Source organism: Anomaloglossus baeobatrachus, chromosome 2 (assembly GCF_048569485.1).
Source record: "Anomaloglossus baeobatrachus isolate aAnoBae1 chromosome 2, aAnoBae1.hap1, whole genome shotgun sequence".
NCBI lineage: Eukaryota > Metazoa > Chordata > Amphibia > Anura > Aromobatidae > Anomaloglossus > Anomaloglossus baeobatrachus.
The window spans coordinates 55,402,037-55,416,256 of record NC_134354.1 but is presented as its reverse complement, the minus strand read 5'-3'; the positions used below and the strand labels follow the sequence as shown (position 1 = coordinate 55,416,256).

Genomic DNA, 14,220 nt, shown 5'->3' with positions numbered 1-14,220 from the left:
ACAGGGGAAAAGAGACAGGGAGAGAGACAAAGAAAGAGACAGACAGGGAAAGAAATAGATAGACAGGGGAAAAGAGACAGGGAGAGAGACAAAGAAAGAGACAGACAGGGAAAGAAATAGAGAGACAGGGGAAAAGAGACAGACAGGGGAAAAGAGACAGACAGGGGAAAAGAGACAGACAGACAGGGGAAAAGAGACAGACAGACAGGGGAAAAGAGACAGACAGACAGGGGAAAAGAGACAGACAGACAGGGGAAAAGAGACAGACAGACAGGGGAAAAGAGACAGACAGACAGGGGAAAAGAGACAGACAGACAGGGGAAAAGAGACAGACAGACAGGGGAAAAGAGACAGACAGGGGAAAAGAGACAGACAGGGGAAAAGAGACAGACAGACAGGGGAAAAGAGACAGACAGACAGGGGAAAAGACAGACAGGGAAAGAAATAGAGAGACAGGGGAAAAGAGACAGGGAGAGAGACAAAGAAAGAGACAGACAGGGAAAGAAATAGAGAGACAGGGGAAAAGAGACAGGGAGAGAGACAAAGAAAGAGACAGACAGGGAAAGAAATAGAGAGACAGGGAAAGAAATAGAGAGACAGACAGGCAAAGACACAGACAGGGAAAAAGACAGTGAGAGAGAGACAGACAGAAAGGGAGACAGACGGAGACTGGGAGAGAAACCGAGAGACAGTTGCTATCCTGGGCAACGCCGGGTGCTACAGCTAGTATATAATAAAAATATAAAAGGCCCAGGCAGAACTAAGCGATCATCGATACCAAGAGCTTTCCATCTGTTAATAATTCTGTTTCCAGCCATAAAGTGTAATATAATCTCCATACAACTTGGAAGGATAATGAATGATCAATAAACATCACAAACAATCCAGAAATTGTTTTAGACATTCCTTATATTCACATAGCATTTTTACCCCTATATTCAGTGACTCCGTCGAAGTTTTAAGTCCGAACCCCTGCAAAACGGGGTTCAGGTATATGCGCCAATGGGACCATTGAGCAGATGGAGTCACACTGTGCTATTGTCATGCTAGGTATCTGGAAATGCCAAGCGAATGGTGAAAAGGGAGGGGTAAGCCCTGTGTCTAGTGGAGGGGGAGATGGTGACATTTGATAACACCTTCTGCTGGCTCCCCTGACATCCCTAGATAGGTTTCGCACCTATGGGCTGTGCAAGATACCTGGCCCTGGCTGACCCTAAAGTAGGTTCTAGGCAATGAACGGGCAGGATGAGCACTAGTCAACCCTATGTAGTCCTAAAGAACACTCAGGGAAAACAAACGGGAGAAAGCAAGCAAAAGACTAATCTCCAAAATGACTTAGGGAGAGGAACAGCAACATAACAACGTTTCTCCAGATGATTACAAACCAACTGCTTGCAATCAGGACCGTATAGAAACTTACTCTATCACCAGCAGCAGACGAAGGGGAAATGCTGGTATTTAAAGACACAGAGGGTGAGGGTTAATGATTAGCAATTGAAAGGAACAGATCTCCACAGGGACTTAAAGGGGAAAGAGTAAACCCTTACAGAGAAGACACACAACTCCATTCACACCAGAGGAAAGGATGGAACATCAAAGAGCAGCTTGGGCAGCCAAACCCAGCGACCTTCTGCAGCCGGACACCACAGGGTTCTCTGTCAAGCACGGCTCTGCTGTGCATTCGTTTCGGATGTATAGACCTAGTTGAAGCAAATGTAAAGAAAAAAGTACTGAAAAATGAAATAAATAAACCCCAAATAACCTAATTTACTTAATGGGTGCAAAAAATCTGCCACATTAAAAATATTCATCATAGAAACATGGTCAAATTGGGTGTAGAAAAATTGTTTCGAAATCCCCCTAGGGGGGAAAAAAGTTTTGAAAATTGAAAGGTAACATAAACTAAACAGTAATGTAGACGTACCCAAAACTAAAGGGTGCTTTACACGCTGCGATATCGGTAACGATATATCGTCGGGGTCACGTCGTTAGTGACGCACATCCGGCGCCGGTAGCGACATCACAGCGTGTGACACAAATGAGCGACGATTAACGAGCACAAAAATCGTTGCTCGTTGACACGTCGCTCATTTCCTTAATATCGTTGCTGCTGTAGGTACAATGTTGTTCATTGTTCCTGCAGCAGCACACATCGCCGTGTGTGAAGCCGCAGGAGCGATGAACATCTCCTTTCCTGCGGCCACCGGCAATGCGGAAAGGAAGGAGGTGGGCGGCATGTTCCGGCCGCTCATCTCCGCCCCTCTTCTTTTATTGGCCGGGCGTTTAGTGACGTTGCGGTGACGCCGAACGCACATCTCCCTTGAGGGAGGGATTGTTCGGACGTCACAGCGACGTCGCTGACCAGGTAAGTGCGTGTGACGTTGCCGTAGCGATAATGTTCGCTACAGCAGCGATCACCACATATTGTTATAACGACGGGGACAGGTGCAATCGCATGCGCAATCGCTAGCGATGTCACAGCGTGTAAAGCACCCTTTACAACAATTTCCTGCCTTATGTAACAGTAAAAATGTTAGAGAGTGTTAGGGGTATTTTGCACGTTGCGACATCACTACTGCGATATCGTCGAGGTCAAATCGAAAGTGACGCACATCCAGCGCCAGTAACGACGTCGCAGCGTGTAAATCCTAGAAGCACCGATAAACGATCGCAAAAGCGTCGAAAATCGGTTATCATTGGTCATTTTCTTAATGTCGCACCGATAGGAGATGCGATGTTGTTCCTCGTTCCTGCGGCAGCACACATCGCTGTGTGTGAAGCCGCAGGAGCGAGGAACATCTCCTTACCTGCCTCCACCGGCTATGCAGAAGGAAGGAGGTGGGCGGGATATTTACGTCCTGCTCATCTCCGCCCCTCCGCTTCTATTGGCCGCCTGCCGTGTGACACCGCACGACCCGCCCCCTTAGGAAGGAGGCAGGTCGCCGACCAGAGCGACGTCGCAGGGCAGGTAAGTGCGTGTGAAGCTGCCGTAGCGATAATGTTCGCTACGACAGCTATCACAAGATATCACAGCTGGGGCGGGTGCTATCGCGTTCGGCATCGCTAGCCGATGCTAGCGATGTAGCAGCGTGCAAAGTACCCCTTAGTTGGGGTATGCTGGAAGCAGGGCTGTGGAGTCGGAGTCGTGGAGTCGGAGTCGGAGCTCATTTTGGTGGAGTCGGAGTCGGTATAAAATGCACCGACTCCGACTCCTAAAATATATAATAAATTGGGGACAGGAGTGCAATGCAGAATGTGCTGAATATTTTACTAAATAATAACATTTAGTATAATGCTTATATTTAAGTGAAAAATTTATTGTAGTACAATGTGAACATCAGACATTTAATTGTTTTTATGATACAATAATCAAGATATTTGGATAGAACATAAAATATTTATTGGAATACAACTTTAGAACACAAAAAACTAATAAATTGTAAATATGTAAAATATATATATATATATATATATATATATATATATATATATATATATATATATATATACAGTGTATATACACACACAAGATATATATGTAATCTACTGTATATTACATAGTGTATTACATATTTACAATTTATTACAGTTTTTTGTGTTCTAAAGTTGTATTCCAATAAATATATTTTATGTTCTATCCAAATATCTTGATTATTGTATCATAAAAATTATTAAATGTCTGATGTTCACATACACATATTCATGTACTACAATAAATTTTTCACCTAACTATAAGCAATATATGTAGGAGTCGGAGCCGGAGTCGGAGCCGGAGTCGGAGTCGGAGCCGGAGTCGGAGTCGGTGCAAGAGAATTTGAGGAGTCGGAGTCGGAGTCGAAGGTTTGGCTTACCGACTCCACAGCCCTGGCTGGAAGGCGCAAGCTGAAATCTGAAGGTTCAAAATTGGCTGGACTATTAAAGGGGTTATCCACCACTAGGACAGCCCCTTCTGATTCCACATGTTTCCTTCAAATAAAATAATAGACTATACTCACCTTCCGTACCGGCGCCCTTTCAGTGGTGTCCCAAGATCGCGGTGTTGGGGCTCATGTGGGGTTGTGACGTTATGTACGCCCCGCTTTCAATCAGTGCTGTCTTCCTTCTCCCTGCCTTTGGACCAAACTAGTTTATCAATAGGAAGTGATGCTGCGGCTGTGCTCATTTTCTGTTGATTGTTCATGTTCCTGCAGCTGTCACCAATACACAGTACACAAAGTAACTCATTGGACTCCTTATGAGCTTAGTTTCACCCTTTGTGGCTTCTTCCTGGGCATCTATGTTTATGCCTAGGAAGAAGCCGTAAAGAGCGAAACCCAGAGTTGGACAGGTGTCCAACATGGTACTTTGTTTTTTTTTTTTTTATACAAAGCACTCTTTTTCACATTTGTTTATGCGTGAGATACCCTAAAAAAATATTAATTTCTATAAGGTTGAAGGTGTGATGCAATGTGGTGGTGTCTACTTACATTTTTCAGTATCGGCACAACAGATGTCTACCGCAGGACGAGGTGTGTATGTAGACAAACTAGAAAAAATGAGACCTGACTAATAACATAAATAAGTACTAGAGTTGAGCGAGTATCTAACTATTCGTACTCTCTATACTCATAACGAGCACTGTCTAATACTCGCGTATTCATTCCCAATAGCGTGTGCAATGCAAGTCAATGGGGAAAAACTCGCAAAGTAACGAGTAACCCAAATATCGTACTATTCGTGCGAGTAGCAAATAGTGCGGAATTCCGGTTACTCGTTGACTTTGCGAGTTTTCCCCATTGACTTGCATTGCACACGCTATTGGGAATGAATACGCGAGTATTAGACAGTGCTCGTTATGAGTATAGCGAGTACGAATAGTCAGATACTCGCTCAACTCTAATAAGCACCTTTAAAAAAGAATCTGTCACTTGGATTTTGCTATGTAATCTGAGAGCCCATGAGGTAGAAGCAGAGACATAGAAATCAGTCGTCTGAGCGGGGTTATACACAGCTCAACATCTGAGCTCTGCTAGATCTGCAACAGAGAAGGCTGCACCCAGTAACCTACGTGATTCATCACTGGAATCAGAATCTCAGGCTCTACATCATGCTGCTGTCAGATTACATAGCAAAAACCTGAAGACAGATGCTCTTTAAGGTGAAGAACCTTTTTTTCTCCATGTTCCAAAGCGTGGTAAGTGAAGACCACTGATAAAACTACATACTTAGAGCCACCGGAGTCTAAAGCCTGCTTTACACGTATCAATTTATTGTGCGATCGCATGAGTGATCGCACCCGCCCCCGTCGTTTGTGCGTTACGGGCAATTTGATGCACGTGTCGCACAATGTTGTTAACCCCCGTCACACGTACTTACCTTCCAAACGACCTCGCTGTGGGCAGCGAACATCCTCTTCCTGAAGGGGGAGGGACGTTCGGCGTCACTGCGACGTCACACAGCGGCCGCCCAATAGAAGTGGAGGGGCGGAGATAAGCGGGACGTAACATCCCGCCCATCTTCTTCCGTCCGCATTGGTGGCGGGACGCAGGTAAGCTGTGTTCATCGTTCCCGGGGTGTCACACGGAGCGATGTGTGCTGCCTCGGGAACATTGAACAACCGGACGTTCGATATTTAGAAAATGAGCGACGTGTCAACGATGAACGAGAAGGTGAGTATATCTGCTCGTTCACCGCTGTCACACGCTACGATATCACTAACGATGCCGGATGTGCGTCACTTACGGCGTGACCCCGACGACATCTCGTTAGATATATCCGTAGCGTGTAAAACCCGCTTAACTAATTTTTTTTTTTTCCGCTGCAGTGCAGCCGTGGACGCTCCTTGTCATATCCAAGAGTTGCTCCATTAATTTGAACTAAACTTTTCCCTAAACAATACGCTGTGGATTGTGTCCTGCACTCTTTCAATGGTAACACTATATACAATGTGACGACAGATATCCATCAGCGGATGACTCTGTAAAACCTTTTCTACGACAATCTGATGCATTTTGTTCATACTTGATTTAAAAAAGGATAGATACAATGGATGTAATAAGTATTGCAAACAGCACTAATGTTCTAAGCAAATATATTCACCAGATGTCGGTAGCAACCCATCCAATCCACACAGTCAATGAAACCAAACCATAAATTTTGTGATGTCTAATAATGAGAAAGTGTTGTGCACAATCGCTGAAATTTATTTAGTACTTTGAACAAAAGCCTTTGTTGGTGAGGAAGCTTCAAGATACCTCCTGTATGGAGAAACTAGTCACCTGCATTGCTCAGGTGTGATTTTGGTCCATTCTTCCACACAAACACTCTTCAAATCTAGAAGGTCCCCTGGACTCCTATGATTACTTAGCTTTAGTTCTTTCCATAATATTTGCTATTGGATTTCTTTGAAACCAGATGACAGTTTCCTTGGCTGTGTGTGTGGAATCATTGTCTGTCTGAAATATCCACCCTGGTTTCATCTTCATCATGCTGGTAGATGGCAGCAGACTTTTATCAAGAATGCCTCAGTACATTTGACGATTCATCTGTCTTTCAATCATATGCAGTTTGCCAGTGCCGTATGCTGAAAAACAGCCCCACACCATGATGTTCCCACCTTCAAACTTCACTGTTGGTATGATGTTTTTGGGGTGATTTGCCTTTTGGCCTCCAAAAATGGCGTGTATTATGGCATCCAAAGAGTTCAGTTTTGGTCTCATCTGACCACACTATATTCTGCCAGTATTTCACAAACTTGTCTAAATGTTGTTGTGTAAACTTTAAACACGCTTGAACTTGCTTTTTTTCAGCAGTGGAGTCTTGCGTGGTGAGCATGCATACAGGCCATGGAGGGTGAGGGCATTACTTATCGTTTTCTTTGAAACAATTGTACCTGCTGATTCCAGGTCCTTCTGTAGCTCTCCACTTGTGGTCCTTGGCACTTGGACAACTCTTCTGATAATTCTTTCACTCCTCTTGAAATCTTGCAGGCTGCACCTGGTTGTGGCCAGTAATGGTGAAATTATGTTCTTTTCACTTCTGGATTATGGTCCCAGCATTACTCACTGCAACCTTTCGTAGTTTAGAAATTCTTCTGTAACCAATGCCATCAGTATGTTTTGCAACAATAAGATTGCAAAGGTCTTGAGACTGCTGACTGGTTTTACTCATCATGAGATGTTTCTTGTGTGGCACCTTGGTAATGAGACACCTTTTGAATCAGCTGATATTATTTTTCAGTGGCAGGATTGCTTTCTAATTACTGATAGATTCAGCTGCTGTCATAACTTTCCACGGCTTGTTGTACCTCTTTCTTCAAGTGTTAAATATTTGTCCTTTGTGTTGTACATTATACAATATATATGTACATTGTGGTTTGATTTCTTTGCCTTTGTGGATAGGATGGGTTGTTAATGACATCTGGTGAGAAATTCATGTCAATAGCACATTTACAAATATATTTACTTAGAAAATTGGTGACATGTTCAGTACTTATTTCACCTGCTGTTGATTGATTTCCATTTTTACTCTTTAGTATACTAAGGAGATTTTTGAAGAACAGCCCCATTAACAGAAGACTATTTTTTATTTTCTAGCTAGAAGGGTAAATCTGGGTTATATTAGATACTAGCTGTAGTCCCGGGTGTTGCCCAGGATAGTAACTGTCTCTGTCTCTCCGAGTTTCTGTCTGTCTCTGTGTGTCTCTGTCTGTCTGTATCAGTTTCTCTGTCTCTCTCTATTTCTGTGTCTGTCTGTGTCTGTTTGTCTCTATCTGTCTGTCAGTCTCTTTCCCCGTCTGTCTCGTTCCAGGTGTGTCTCTTTTCCCGTCTCTGGTTCCCCGTCTCTGTCTGGTTCCCCGTCTCTGTCTGGTTCCCCGTCTCTGTCTGGTTCCCCGTCTCTGTCTGGTTTCCCGTCTCTGTCTGGTTCCCCGTCTGCCTCTGTCTGCCTCTGCCTCTCTTTCTGTCTCTCTCTATCCGTCTCCCCGCCAACATCATATTACCTTACACATAATCTTCTTATACTAACAATGTCTTGTAGTTGTATTTATTCTCTTTGTGTGGAATGGTATAGCACGTCTATCCCTTGGATTTGGTTGTGCATGGACATTAGAGGACCTGTCACTTAAATATGTACATTTTTTAACCTTGTGTAAAAGCCGCTGGTCTCCTGAATCCGGCGATGTTTTTCCTTTGTTCCTCAGGTGTTAAGCCATTATACATCATTATATAAATCTAGTGTCACGCTAGGTACAGGGAAGTACCAGGCGAAAGGGAAGGGAGCTCTGCGTCTACGTAACATGGTGACCCCTCACCAAACTTACAGCTGGTCCCTGGGGTTCCTCACCACCCTAGATAGGTTCCACACCTATGCGCCGAGTCAGATACCTGACCCTAGGTGTTCCTAGTGCTGGGTCCTAAATAGGGGATGGGTGGGATGAGCTCTTCGTCAACCCCACTAAACACTATAGAAGACACACAGGTGGAAAAGCATGAATTGCTTATCCAAAACGACTCAGCAAAGTTTTCAGCAATGATACTACAGAGGAGTACAAGCCACCTGCTTGCAACCAAGGCTTGAATGAACTGAAAAGTATCACCAGCACCAGTCCAAGGAAGGAAGAAGTATCTAAGCAATAAGAGAATGCTGATGATGAGCAGCTGGGTGGAAGGCAAGCTCCTGCTGGGTTCAAAAGAGGGAGAGATGAATCCAGCAGGAAAGCTACCTAGTACAATGAATACTAACAGCAGGAACAATGGAAAGTCAGGGAGCATTCTGCGCAGCCAAACACTGTGACCTTCTATGGCCAGAAACCACATGACTCTCTGTCACCTGTGACCTCTATTATTTTAAGCCAAGTGGGTGTGGTCAACTAAGTGGGTGTGGTTTTCCACTGCCTCCTTTGGGTGTTTTTCTTTAGGACCACACCCACTTGGACTTGCATTGAGGAACGAAGGGGCCATATCTTAAGAACGGAGAGTAGCAGATACAAAAGAAAAACCTCACCGGATTCAGGAGAGCAGCGGCATTTACACAAAGTTAACTAATTGTGTGTATGAAAACATCTATTTTTTTCTAATAAAAGCCGCACATTTCTTATAAAGTTGTGTTTTTATTATTTTCCAGCCGCAGTTATCTCCTGGTCAGTCAGCGCGTTTCTCGCTCCTCTCGGTTTAGTACATATTGGGTATCGTTATAGAGTATCACTTGTGTGGAGCGGCATCTCGCCCTCGCCAAGCATGTCAGAACATGAAATGCCATGCTGTTCTCATGCTGATATACTGACATTTATATATAGTACCACTCCGATCCATGCCCACAGCAATGTCTATATATATGAAGTGTATATATATAACCATTTCGGATTTTCCAAAAAGCTTCCTGGGGTTGGGGAAACATTTTAAAAATGCGGTGTGCCTGCTCACATGGCTGTACACGATGTACGGAGATGGGGAGCATGGAACGGGACGAGCTGTCAGCCATGGAACATGATGCAGACATGTATAGGTAATTGGAAGTGCTGTTTTATGACCGTCACTCCCATAAACCACTTTTGTAACATTACGTCACCCAAAATCCATATATAGGTCGATGGATGGGTGGAAGGTTGGGAAGAGAGATGGCCAGCAACCTCATAAATGTGCAAGACTTCATTCGTATGACCATAGCGGGATCCTAACTCAAATCTCTAGGTCTATTACATAGAGTGGGGAAGTATTTTCAAGAATATATCCATCAATGCGTCAGAGTAAATACATTTTGTTTTTTTGGGGTTTTTTTTGCAGAATTTTGTCCGGCATGGAAAGTTAGGAAACTTTTAAAATAGTTGTTATAGGGGGATTTGTCTTCATTCCTAAAATAAAGAAAGAAATATTTTTTTTTTCTCTATTTCCTGCCTTCAACTGCATTGGTATCGGTGTGTATGCATTTAAAGTACAGATGATGGCAGTGATGTGTCCGCACCTGTGTCCCCTTCTAAGGGGTCACACGAGCGTATGTTCTTTCATGCTAATAACACTCCGCTTAACTTTTGATCAGAGTTTGAGTGTTATTTACTGTTATTCGAGCCTCTCGCTTGAGGCTGGGGTGACCCATGGTTATTGGGCCCCTCCAGCCTAAAAATAGCAGCCTGCAGTCGTCCAGAATTGTCGCATTCATTAGATGTGACAATTCTATCACTTTACCCAGCAAATCGTATCACAGGTTTGGGAAAGACTTTTCTATTGTATTTGCATAAATCTGACTGCACTTGGTTGACATTTTAGTACTTTCTGATGTTTTGCACATACCCATAGACACGTATGGGTGCGGGTAATCCGATGAGAAAAAGAAGCACTGGTCAGCACTGCCCCATAGTATAACGTTGGTCCAAGGGCTTTCCGGTGAAAATCCGAGTTATATGGTGGTGTGAGCAAACCTTCATTAGAACAATCTCCTGCTGCTGAACACTCAGTGCAAAATTCAGTCACTGACCCTTTCACAGCCATTGTCAGTACTCCATATGAGTATGTTTTGGATACTGATGTAACTGAAGGCTGGTTATTGTGTAGCCTGGGGAAAAGCAAGGGTTTGGAAACCTAATAAAGTGATTTGCACGATTTCATGACTTCCCATGCGGGCCAAAATTAGTGAAAAGAATTACATTTTAAAAAGATTGAATTTGAGCTTGAGACCTCTTCCCCTCTATGGGAAACTTGAGTGTTCCCCGCCGCCAGTCTCCACCAGATCATGTGTTCAGGATAATTCGATCTCAAAGAGAGGACAGTCCAGCATCTACAGATGAGGATAATTTAAAACATCACTTTTATTTCCATAGTAAACATAGTACAAAAAATGATAAAACTTGGAAAGAATGTAGACCCTGGTCTGTGTTCGAGCAGAGTTCAGGCGGAACTGTAAGTTTGGGGTCCATACTGGACACCTATTCTCTGTGCACGGACCTAGAACACAGACTTCTCAGGGTTCGGGTTCGGCAACACAGATAATGATAGAAATTTAAAAAGAAATACAGTAGTACAGTTATACTTACTGACCTTCCCCATGGCCGTAACACTGCTTCTGGGGCTGCTCATTAACTCTCATACATATTCACTGCTTCCCCCACCCATCGTCAGTCCCGACATCTGTGATTGGTTGCAGTCATACCGCTCCTGCACCCTGTGTGACAGTGTCTGTGATTGCTTGAAATAACACACGCTATCTGCAATCCTATAGTGGTGTAAAAATAAATAAATTAAAAAATGGTTTAGGGTCCTACCATATTGGAATACCAAGCGCAGATAAAGCAGACAGCTACAGGCTGCAGCCCCCAGCCGTGTGCTTATCTTGGCTATGTATAAAAAGAAGAGGGACATTATGCGGCTTTTTTTTAATTATTTAAATAATTAAAATTGTGTGTGGTCCCCCACAACTTTGATAGCCAGCCAAGATAAAGCTAACAGCTGGGTCTGGTATTCCCAGGCTGGAAATGCCCATGGTTATTGGGCCCCCAGCCTAAAAATAACAGCCTGCAGCTTTTCAGAATTGAAGAATTGACAATTCCAGCAATTTACCCGGCTCATCCCGATTTCCCTGGTGCAGTGACAGTCGGGGTAATATAAGGGGTTAATGATGGCTTACAGCTACCACTAAGCCCTATATTAGTTATGGGTAAGGGTCTATAAGACCCCCCCATTATTAATACTGTAAGTGAAAAAAATAAACACAAACATCCAAAAAATTCTGTATTTGAACTAAAGTACAAAAAAACTAATGCGCAGGCACATTAGAAAACATGACCCCCCGCTGTGGCTTCAGGCAGACACTGACTGAGACGCAGCTGTGAGCAGTCACGTCACTGAGTTTACCTTCGGTCACAGCTGGAGGTTCTCACGGTACCCCACCTGTGACCTCAGGTAAACTCATCTTATGTGAACTCATTGAGTTCACTGAGACCTACATCTCCTGGCAGAAAACCGTGGGGGGGGGTTTCTCCAGAGATGCAGATTTGGTGCTGAAATTTATACACTAAATTCCTGCCCCAATACTGCACATAAGTCTGGTCCTGAACCGCCCCTTTTTTTTTTTTATGTTTGGCCGGACCCTGCGAATCTGAACATCTGCGGGGTCGCCCATCTCTACCTGTCAAAAGAGCATAAACTCTGTAGAATAAGGTCTACATTCTTTCCAATTTTTAACATTTTTGTACAATTGTTACCATGGGAATAAAAGTGATGTTTTTAATTCCCCTCATTCGCGGATGCTGCACTGTCCTCTGTGTTCTATCTACTTGAAGGCCGGTGCAGAGCTTTTCGTGCACCGCAACCTAATTGTCAAATACTTTGGAATAGGGTGAGCTGAAATGTTTTCCTTTTCCCTTTCCCTTCCTTTTGATTCTATAATTCCATCTCATCTGCAATACTTGGGAAATCCTGAAAACATGATCTGTTGTGGCTCTTGAGGACTATAGTTGGGGAACACTTGGTGGATCCATTTGGTGGAATGGCATATAATGCTACAGTCCAATCATGATTATATAGTCACTGCGAGTTGTCGCTTCCAACAATGATTATAGCCGATTGCCTAGATTTGGAAAGGCTGACCCGTCTGATCTTAAGCCACGTGCACACTTTGAGTATTTGGTGAATTTCTTATTTGTAATCCAAAACCAGGAATGAGTAAAAAATACAGAAGTGGTGCCCGTGTTTCTATTATACTTTTCCTCTAATGGTCCCACTCCTGGTTTTGGCTACAAATACTGAGGTAAAAACCTCACCAAACACTTAATGTGTGCACACGGCCTTAGGCTAGGTTCACATTTCCGTTGTTTTGCATCAGTCACATGCGTTGCTTGACGCATGTGACTGATGCGTTGTACAACGGATGACAAAGAACAGAAATCATTGTCGGACTCCGTTGTGTGCGGGGAGGGGGGCGGAGCCGTGGCGCTGAGGACGTCAGTACCGCGGGGACTGCAGGGCTGGGGACAAGCGAGTGTGTGTGGGTGTGTACACATGCAGAGTGCGGGAGGGGGCGGAGCCGAGTGGGGAAGTGTCAGGCTCCTTGCACACGTATCCAGGGTAAATATTGGGTAACTAAAAGCAAAGCACTTTTTGCTTGGTTACCCGATATTTATCTTGGATACCAGCGTCCACCGCTTAGCGCTGGCTCCCTGCACACGTAACCAGTGTAAATATCGGGTAACTAACCAAAGCGCATTGCTTGGTTACCCGATGTGTATCCTGGTTACGGGGGCAGGGAGCCAGAGAGAGCTTGCGCAGGAAAATCCTACGGATTGCGCTGCTCAAAAAACGTTACAGGCTGCATTGCTCCCGCCTGGCGGTCAGTTAAAAAACGACTGACCGCGACGCAGCATCATCAGTCGCAATCCGTCACTAATAGAAGTCTATGGGGAAAAACTGGATTCCTGCAAAATATTTTGCAGGATACCGTAATTCCTCAAGGCGACGGATTGTGACTGATGCAAAACAACGGAAGTGTGAACCTAGCCTTAGTCAACTTTTGCTCCTGTGTTCTCCATGAAAAGGCCACTGTCTGACTTGTCAATCCCCAGGAGAACAATACAGCAGTCAGTCTAAAATTCGCCATGCGTGATTGACAGCTGTGTCGACCTTCAGTCAGCTGGCGCGCCTATACAAATTGGGATGTCAACTTCGGCGGGTTGAGACAACATTATTTTGTGTGTGGGGGGCCTTTAATGTGGCTACCACATAAAAGGGAACCTGTCACTAGATTTGGCCCCTTTAAGCTGCGGACACCACCAGTGGGCTCTTATATACATCATTCTAACATGTTGTATATAAGAGGCCAGGCCGCTGTGTAGAAGGTAAAAATCACTTCATAATACTCACCTAAGGGGCGTTGCGGTGCAGACTGGTCGGATGGGTGTCTCAGGGCAGATCAAAGCATGCCTGCGCAGGACCTCAATGCCGGTGTGTGTAGATGACATAGGACGCGTCATGCATCCAAGCTTCAGAAGAAAGAGGACAAAGATGGCCAAAAGAGGAGGCGCTGGATCAGAGAACAGAGACACCCATCCGACCAGTCTGCATCACCCCTTAGGTGAGTATTATAAAGTGATTTTTACGTTCTACACAGCGGCCTGGGCTCTTATATACAGCATTCTAACATCCTGTATATAAGAGCCCACTAGTGGTGGCCACAGCTTACAGTTGCCAAATCTGATGACGTGTTCCCTTTAACTAACGAATCTTAAAGGCCAGGGAAACGGTTACCAGATTTGTC

The 14,220-nt window shown here is 44.3% G+C and overlaps 1 protein-coding gene across 1 annotated transcript in view; it reads left to right on the top strand.

The window, feature by feature from the left end:
* Positions 1-14,220, top strand: part of JAM2 (junctional adhesion molecule 2) — a 174,358-nt gene that overhangs the window by 38,762 nt on the left and 121,376 nt on the right. The gene's annotated exons all lie outside the window — the stretch shown is intronic.